We start from the raw sequence: 9,907 nt of genomic DNA on the forward strand, positions 1-9,907 counted from the left end.
CAAGACAGCCATAAAATGATGGTTCACCTATGGTCTTTCCTAAATACCTTTCTGTCCCCATTTTGCTGCCTTTAGCGCCTTTTAAGATGTCTGTACTAAGAATATATCAAGAGACCGGGTAGTCCTGGGTCGTCTTAAAAACCCAGCTTTATATGCAGACCACAGTTTCCGAAATGGCGGCTTATGACCCTTAGGAACCGTGAAAGTCTTCCTGTCTCAGATACATTTCATAGTGTGTATACAGAGTTGCAGTTATTGAACGATATGAAATAACATCGTCATAGCTTTTGAACGGTTTGCGTTAGGACGTTCAAGCTGCCAAACTGTACTGTTGGTCACGGGGCACGATGGGAATTAGTGTGCGGGTGAGTGCGTGGTTTAACGATGAAGCCTACTTTCATCTGGATGGGTTCGTTAATAAACAAAATTGGCGCATAGAAACATCCCCCAGGCTGTGGCTATGCCATGTCTCCGCAATATCCTTTCTTCCAGGAGTGCTAGTTCTGCAAGGTCGCACGAGAGCTTCTGTGAAGTTTGGAAAGCAGGAGACGAGGTACTGGCGGAAGTAAAGCTGTGAGGACGGGGCGTGAGTCGTGCTTGGGTAGCTCAGATGGTAGAGCACTTGCCCTCGAAAGGCAAAGGTCCCGAGTTCGAGTCTCGGTCCAGCACACAGTTTTAATCTGCCAGGAAGTTTCAAAATTGGCGCATTATGTGACTGAGGAACCGCATTTCACGAATCCAAAGTCTCTTCACCTTCAACGGATGACTGTGTGGTGCGCAGTGTTCAGTCGCGGAATAATCGGTGCGATATTTCTTGATGGCACGGAGACTACAGAACGCTACGTGAAGGTTTTGGAAGTTGATTTCATCCCCATTATCCAAAGTGGCCCTGATTTCGACAAGATTTGATTCATGCAAGACGGAGCTCGACCCTGTCGAAGCTGAAGAGTGTTTTATGTCCTGGAGGAGCACTCTAGGAAGCGTATTCTGTCTCTAGAGTACAAAGAGGCCATTGGCACGTGGGCCTCGATTGGCCGCCATATTCTCCGCGTCTGAACACATGCTACTTGTCTACGCCACATCATCGCCAATGATGGCAGGCGAATGGGAAATGTCATAACCTAAGCCCGAATATCTATAGTGACATTTACGTAATGGACGGAAACTGTAAGGCATGTCTTAGGAAATCGTCTGAACACTGGCGTGAGTCTGTCAATAGAAGAGCTTGGCGGCCGGAATCTGTTAACGAGGGCCCCGTGGTCGGCAGACCGAGGGGCTCTCTCTTCGGGACACACTGTAGCTTCCTTACCACTGCGAGAACGTGCCGATCTGTTTAGTACAGACGTCTTGGAATGGAACTGGCCCATTGAAAGGGCCCCATTCTTGATTATGGTCGCTCGTCTGTGTTGCGTTTACGTGACTGCATGATATGCCCCTTTCAAGATTGTGGAAAAGTATTTCAACGAGATAATTTGCTGTCGTATTTCACGTTGTTGTCGTGTTTCTTCCCAGGTTTCAAGTTGTTTATCTCAGTGTTCTTCCAACTTCAAATAATACTTCAGGGTTAACGGTATTATTAGATGATTTTCTCTTTCTTTCATACATGGACCGGCCGATGTGGCCGAGCAGTTCTAGGCGCTTCAGTCTGGAACCGCGCCAGCGCTACGGTCGTAGGTTTGAATCGTGCCTCGGGCATGGAGGTGTGTGATGTCCTTAGGTTAGTCAGGTTTAAGTAATTCTATGTCTAGGGGACTGACGACCTCAGATGTTAAGTTCCATAGTGCTTGGAGCCATTTTTTTGGGATAATGCTACAGTGGCAAGGAGCTTTGGTGCAGTTTTCGGAAGAGAGCACCAGCGCGCACAGAGGCCAATGGCTCTCAGGCCTCTGGATAGTACTCTGTAGCGCTGCCTTCGGGTGTCTGAAGCACCATGGGCCAACACAGGCAAGTCGTCCTGTGGTGTAAGGACCCTCGCTGTCACCACTTTTACAAACCAGAAGTGATGTGAGAAGGAATGCTATTTTTAGCGAAATCCAAGAAGACATCATTGTGCGCAGAACTTATAAAAGCTATGTCTTCTCTGGAAAGCTCCAGATACCATAGATGTTACCTTGAAAATGGAGTTGCAAGTCACAGTCTTGGGATGCTTTGAAGGCGTGAGACGTCTCTGGAAACTGACTTCAGATAAACCAAATGTTTGTGCAACATAAGAAGTGCCGGGACTGGCTCATATGAATAAAATAGAGGTTACACAGAGAAGCTCGACAGCGTCGATGAGGATCCAGCTCACTGGTCACAAATAGAGATGGAAGGAGCGTAAGATGTCTTTTTCTAGTTTAAAATGGTAGGGCACACTTTACTGGTTAACCACCTAAAGAACAGCCGAGGGAAGGGGCGCAGCTTTTTCTAAGGAACATTTTTATTGGTTGCCTCTCAGAAGATCCGTAACTCAGCCAATACAAAAAGAGCATAAGGAGAACATGCGTAAATGCAAGTTTTCCTTTTAGCAAACGCAATACAATTGGTAGAAAATTACTTCTTAATCGTAGAGAGCTGTCATCGCTTCACCTCCATGAGCCTTCACCACCAGGATCCTCTTGCGAGAGCATATGTATCGAGGGATTTAGATTTCATACTATATGCCTTTAGCCATTGGTGAGGATCGTTTGTGTGCCACCAGTGACTTCAGCTTCCAGCTATAACTTGGTGAGGCCGAGCCGCAACTGCGAGATGACGTGTAGGGACATTAAAGCTATTTTATACAGTTTCACAACTTCAAACTTCAATCTGCAGATCTGCAATCTGCAGGGATAAGCCCCTGCAGTCGCGCTATTCATCTGTGTCCTCAGTGGCTCAGGTGGCTAGAGCGTCTCCCATCTAAGCAGGAGATCCCGGATTCGCGCCCCTGTCGGGGCACACATTTCCAGCTGTCTCTATCGAGGTATATCAACAACATCTGTCGGCAGCTGAGGGTTTCAATTAATTATCATTTATTCTAGAGAAGCTTCACGGTCATCGATGGTATCTGTTCTTTCGAGAACAGTTACTATCAAATGGCTCGGAGCACTATGGGACTTAACATCTATGGTCACCAGTCCCTAGAACTTAGAACTACTTAAACCTAACTAACCTAAGGACATCACACACATCCATGCCCGAAGCAGGATTTGAACCTGCGACCGTAGCGGTCACGCGGTTCCAGACTGAAGCGCCTAGAACCGCGAGACCACCGCGGCCGGCCAGTTACTATCTTCATATATTAATTTACAATTTATCTTTCATTCAGGCCATGCGTATATGTGTAAGTTTATATTTTGCAAGTTGGCTAGTAGCAACAATAAAAGCACATGATAGGATAGAAGAGCAAAAATACAACTGGCACTCAGAAGTAACCCAGTAAAACCAAACTACTACACTTTCGTTCGTGTTGAATGCTTCCTCATTCAAAACTTAGTACATTATATAATAGTATATATAATTGTCCATTATTAATTGTCAGCACTAAATGTTTCTTAATGTGTTTGTTTACATACGTACATACGTACGAGGATTGACTGAAAAGTAATGCCTCCACCTTCGTAACTCTTCAACAGTTGGCAGCATTGGTATGCGGCAGGTACTGGCTTGTTCCGTAGCCTCTTCTCTACAGCTCCAGTTGAACGGTTGTGTTGTTACAGTGTAAAGTATCCACGGTAAATGATAACAGCCAAATAGTTGCAGGTATAAAGATTTATTAAAATTCCTGACAACGGTTTTGGTATATATAAATATACCTTCATCAGAAGTAAAATACACTAAAATCGCATCCTACACTGGAAATACATAAAACAACTGTGCCAAAGGCGTCGTCAGTAGTTAAAAGCTCCATTTATACAACAAAATTATGGAAAGAGGGTTGATGCGAACACAGCCTGTAAATTTAGATATACCGAAACCGTGGTCAATACTTTTAATAAATCTTTATCCTGCAACTGTTTGGCTGTTATCACTTACCGTGAAGAATTTCAACAGCAGCTGTTTCAGCCATGTTTAAAAACTTGAGTGTAAAGTATGGAACTCTACGCAGACGGTCAGTCAATGCGATTTAAGCAACGTGCAGTCTTTGAATTCTTGACAGGAGAACGTGTCACCCCAGAGAATGAAAGCAGTTTATGGTGACTGTGTTGATGTGAGTACAGTGCGTCGTTGGGCGAGTAAGATTAAAGATGCTGAGGCGGCAACATCTGACCTGCGTGACAAACAAAGAGTTGGATGTCATGTGACAGCTCAAAATGGTTCAAATGGCTCTGAGCACTTTGGGACATTACATCTGTGGTCATCAGTACCCTAGAACTTAGAACTAACTAAACATAACTAACCTAAGGACATCACACACATCCATGCCCGAGACAGGATTCGAACCTGCGACCGTAGCGGTCACGCGGTTCCAGACTGAAGCGCCTAGAACCGCACGGCCACACCGGCCGGCCCTGTGACAGCAACTACAGAGTTTCACAAGCGGAATGTTGTCAGATTGATTCAGGACGATCGTCGTACAACAGAGAAATTGCAAGCATAATCGGCATTTCACATGAACGTGTGGGTCACATTATTGCTTTGGCTTGGCTATCGGAAGATCTGTGCAGGATGGGTACCCCGGATGCTGACTCCTGAAATGAAAGAGCACAGACATGAAATTTCCCAGGAACTCCTCCCGCATTACGAGAAAGGAAGTGACGCCTTTCTCTATTCAATCAGGGGACATCATTATGCTTCTGATGAAGACGATGAGAGAACTGTGGTTGCGGAAACGGAGTGTCGACTCCTTCAATGAGGACTTCAGAAAACTTTTTCATCGTTGGCAGAAATGTATCCAAATGGCTGGTGATTGAAGATCCCATTCTAAGGATTATTTCTAGGTATGATTTGTTAAAATATTCCCATCCAAACCCAATTAAGGAAGGCGGAGGCACTACTCTTCATTCAACCTTCGTATGTGCGTTGAAAGCCGTCGCAAGTCTGGGACGCAACTCGTAGCCAACTTCGGTGCTTTCTTTCGAACACTCTTCGCAGATTGGAACACTAAGCATACACACGTTTCGATTTTCATTCTTGTAGCGTGACAGAGTGAGGCGAAAATACATCTGTCAAAGCTAACACACATTCGTGGGAAAGAACTGTCTGCAGATAGGTAGATACTCCAATAGGAAGTAAGGTCTCTGAGCACTGACATATTTCTAATTGAACCATTTAATCACACTACGAACTCAATTCTCTGTAAGTTCTCTCCATATTATCCGTATTCTTTATTTCTGCCAGTCAAACAGATTATTTTATTTCTATATAGTACCCTTTATAGACATAGTTCCTTCCTTTGTGTTTCTGTATTAAAATAATTCCTACAACTATTTTCATAGCAGTTAATTAGGCTTCCTAATGCTCAGAATTCCCCGAGTTACTTTGCATAACTGACACGCTAATATTCACAAAACTCTAGACGTGTCAAAATGTTAATTCTTAGACAGTTTTCCTGCATCATTCGCTGTTTGTAATCCAGTTTGTCATTCTTCCTGTGGGATTTTTTTAAAAGTTTGAGCAACTGTTTATCAAAAATCTTTATTTTCCCATTACAATACATCATACTGAAACAATCTGCATGCTGTTTCTGCCGTACAGTAGTCTCTAAAGATGTCTTAAGACGTAAGAACTTCAATTGATCCCTTGACTACTAGTTCTACATGTCTGTCCCACATTAAAATATAATGTAACTATACCACAAACTTTGTGTAAAACGTTTATTTAGCGCTACACTCGCCAAATGCTAATATTCTGTCGCTTCTATGTTTTCTTCCTTTTATACTAAATGTATATCCATTGGGTTACCTTCTTACCGTGCGGTTCTAGGCGCTGCAGTCTGGAACCGCGAGACCGCTACGGTCGCAGGTTCGAATCCTGCCTCGGGCATGGATGTGTGTGATGTCCTTAGGTTAGTTAGGTTTAACTAGTTCTAAGTTCTAGGGGACTAATGACCTCAGAAGTTGAGTCCCATAGTGCTCAGAGCCATTTGAACCATTTTTATCTTCTTATTTAGCACCACACAATTAACAGAAAAAGTCCTTCTTTTCTTGTCACACAGACACTCTGCTGTAAGTAAATTGAATTGTGTCCTCAAATAAAAATGCCAACACCCCCTAAATTCCTGGTGATAAGTAGCGTGGCAAATCATGAACATCGAAATAACAAATAGAACAATCAGTGGTACGAGATAAATTGCTTAGTGGGCATGTTCAGTGCTTCGTCTTGGCCGTAGCTATTGTTCGTCCTTACAAACTTTGTCCCAGACACATCCGAGAATCAGTCATGTTACTTATTAACACGAAGTGTGATATGCTGTACACGCTGCTCAGTTAACTAGCTTATTCGCCAAGAAAGAGAGAATTGCTGCCGATTGTAACTGCGAGCATGCTTCTACTTCAGACAACACGTACACTTGTCTATACAGTGAAAGCTGCCTGTTAAATCTCAACTTTCAGTGCGAGTTTTACGTTTTCTGTCTTTACTTCACGAGATAGTTATTGCAGAGATACTGCAGAGATGATCCTGTACCCTCTTTCGGCTATAGACAGAATTTTTGTAGTTTTCTCTGTGAGGATTGCTGGAATCCTTGTGTTTGGTTTCCTGTTGAGCGAGCCAGTCACACTGTGGCGTCATCACGAGAGGGCGTTGGCAGTTGGTTTCAAGTGAGTTACTCGGTAACGTGTTCCGTGGACAAGGCAAGACGCGCCATTGGTTAGATACCGATGGTCGCTGAATTGCAGATTGTGTGAGATACTTCATATCATTGGAGTTATCCGTAGACATTGCCTATCTTCAAAGTTGTTTCGTTAATCTTTCATGAGGTATCTGCAGTCCCTGGTTAAATTTTTATTGATTCGCATTGCTAACTTACTACGAATACCGCGTTTCGTTTCCAAACCATTGTCTTTGTGATGTCAGAAGTTTCGAGGCCTTGTATTGATTCTGACTTCACTGACTTAATCTAAAAAATACAGCCGACCGGAGTGGCCGAGCGGTTCTAGCGCTGCAGTCTGGATCTGCGCGACCGCTGCGGTCGCAGGTTCTAATCCTGCCTCGGGCATGGATGTGTGTGATGTCCTTAGGTTAGTTAGGTTTAAATAGTTCCAAGTTCTAGGGGACTGATGACCTCAGATGTTAAGTTCCGCAGTGCTCAGAGCCATTTGAACCATTTTTAAAAAATACATTAACATTTCCCTTCATTTCTCGTTCTCAAATGCTTTGTTTCATGTACGGAATTTTGTTTCTATGATGCCTACGGGTTTACGGATGATCTAACTCGTATCCTTGTGAGCTAGAGATCCCGTATTATCCTGTTCATTCAACGATTCAATGATACAGACTTTACCTCTTTACGTTGCACCACTGCTTGCTTATCTGGTATTTGACTACAATGACGAAGCCAATAATTTGGAAAATTATGCTATCGCACAAAGCTATAAGTAGGTTTTGCTATGTTGATTGATTCATTATTTATCACGTGGTATTTTAACATCAACGACAGTATCAAATATTCTGTGTTCTGGCAGAACCACAAGCGCCAGAACGAAGATAAAGAACGAAAGACCTGAGAAGGTGGTGAGAAAACGTCAGCCAATAGCCCGCTAAGAGGGACAGCGCCGCGCCAGGAACGACATCTGCGAGAAGTGAGTACAGGCGCCGCTCCTGCCAGCCTCTGCCGGACATTAGAGCTCAGATCGGCTCCGTATGCGGACATTAGAGGACGGGATTCGCCGAGCAGTATTAGTGACGTATGCCAACTTCCAGGAACGATACATGTAGCCAAGGACTCGACTCTAAACGGTATGGTATGTCGCCCCTCGTTTTCGACTACTACTCAAAACTCCAAGTTAAATATTGTCAATTTGCTTGGGCTACGGCCTTGCCGCAGTGGATACACCGGTTGCCTTGAGATCACCGAAGTTAAGCGCTGTTGGGCGTGGTCGGCACTTGGGTGGGTGACCATCCAGCCGCCATCCACTGTTGCCATTTTTCGGGGTGCACTCAGCCTCGTGATGCCAATTGAGGAGCTACTCGACCGAATAGTAGCGGCTCCAGTCAAAGAAAGCCATCATAACGACCGGAAGAGCGGTGTGCTGACCCCACGCCCCTCCTACCCGCATCCTCCACGGAGGATGACACTGCGGTCGGATGGTCCCGGAAGGCCACTCGTAGCCTGAAGACGGAGTGAGTGTTGTATAGCATTCCAAGAACGCAGCATCCCTTAGGCACCCTATACGAGACGAATGGGCAAGACCTAATATTCTGAATGTTGCTTATTCGATTCTGCGCATGCACCTACACTAAAGAAAGCAAGTATTGGTTCAGATGGCTCTGAGCACTATGGGACTCAACTGCTGAGGTCATTAGTCCCCTAGAACTTAGAACTACTTAAACCTAACTAACCTAAGGACATCACAAACATCCATGCCCGAGGCAGGATTCGAACCTGCGACCGTAGCGGTCTTGCGGTTCCAGACTGCAGCGCGTTTAACCGCACGGCCACTTCGGCCGGCTGAAAGCAAGTATTACCCTGACACAACATGAAGAGACGCTGCACTTTCTGTTATAGAAGACGATACGTTCAGTGTTTCATATTTGACTTTTATTATCATAAATACGAGAAAACATTTCGCTTGCACCACGACCAGCAATAAGTCGGGTTGCTGAAATAACCTTTCATGTTCAGTTTCGTTCAATTTCATATTGCTAAGACTGCTAATTCCCGTTTACGCCTTTGAAGTAAGTGTGGGGGGCACAAATATTTTTCAACTTTGTGCTGAAGAAATGAGGGGTAGAAATTTGTTGTCAGCCCACGTTCTGTCACTCAGCACCTCAATTTTGCTGTCGTCTGGTTATAGGCAATTTTTTAAATTTCTTTTGTTCTTTTTTGTTCATCTTTCATTCCTAACTCATAAGTGCAGGAAGGGCTATTGTAGGACTTGAGCCAAGCTGGGGTGGAGCAGAGGGATGGGATTTCCAGTACCGGCATTCGAATGATGGCACTCGGAAAAGGTTTACAGGGCTATTACCAATGATTGAAGCGATTTCATAAATTCACTGTAGCTCCATTCATTGACATATGGTCACGACACACTACAGATACGTAGAAAATCTCATAAAGTTTTGTTCGGCTCAAGCCGCGCTTCAGGTTTCTGCCTCCAGAGTGCTCGAGAGCGCAGTGAGACAAAATGGCGACAGGAGCCGAGGAAGCGTATGTCGTGCTTGAAATGCACTCACATCAGTCAGTCATAACAGTGCAACGACACTTCAGGACGAAGTTCAACAAAGATCCACCAACTGCTAACTCCATTCGGCGATGGTATGCGCAGTTTAAAGCTTCTGGATGCCTCTGTAAGGGGAAATCAACGGGTCGGCCTGCAGTGAGCGAAGAAACGGTTGAACGCGTGCGGGCAAGTTTCACGCGTAGCCCGCGGAAGTCGACGAATAAAGCAAGCAGGGAGCTAAACGTACCACAGCCGACGATTTGGAAAATCTTACGGAAAAGGCTAAAGCAGAAGCCTTACCGTTTACAATTGCTACGAGCCCTGACACCCGAGGACAAAGTCAAACGCTTTGAATGTTCGGCGCGGTTGCAACAGCTCATGGAAGAGGATGCGTTCAGTGCGAAACTTGTTTTCAGTGATGAAGCAACATTTTTTCTTAATGGTGGAGTGAACAGACACAATGTGCGAATCTGGGCGGTAGAGAATCCTCACGCATTCGTGCAGCAAATTCGCAATTCACCAAAAGTTAACGTGTTTTGTGCAATCTCACGGTTTAAAGTTTACGGCCCCTTTTTCTTCTGCGAAAAAGACGTTACAGGACACGTGTAGCTGGACATGCTGGAAAA

General features: G+C 44.7%; 1 non-coding gene across 1 annotated transcript; it reads left to right on the plus strand.

The window, feature by feature from the left end:
• The first annotated feature begins 594 nt into the window (after positions 1 to 594).
• Trnas-cga (transfer RNA serine (anticodon CGA)) lies at positions 595 to 669 on the plus strand. The gene has a single exon. It is a non-coding gene; the product is annotated as a tRNA-Ser (tRNA).
• Positions 670 to 9,907: the final 9,238 nt, after the last annotated feature.

This window comes from Schistocerca serialis, chromosome 5, assembly GCF_023864345.2.
Source record: "Schistocerca serialis cubense isolate TAMUIC-IGC-003099 chromosome 5, iqSchSeri2.2, whole genome shotgun sequence".
Lineage (NCBI taxonomy): Eukaryota > Metazoa > Arthropoda > Insecta > Orthoptera > Acrididae > Schistocerca > Schistocerca serialis.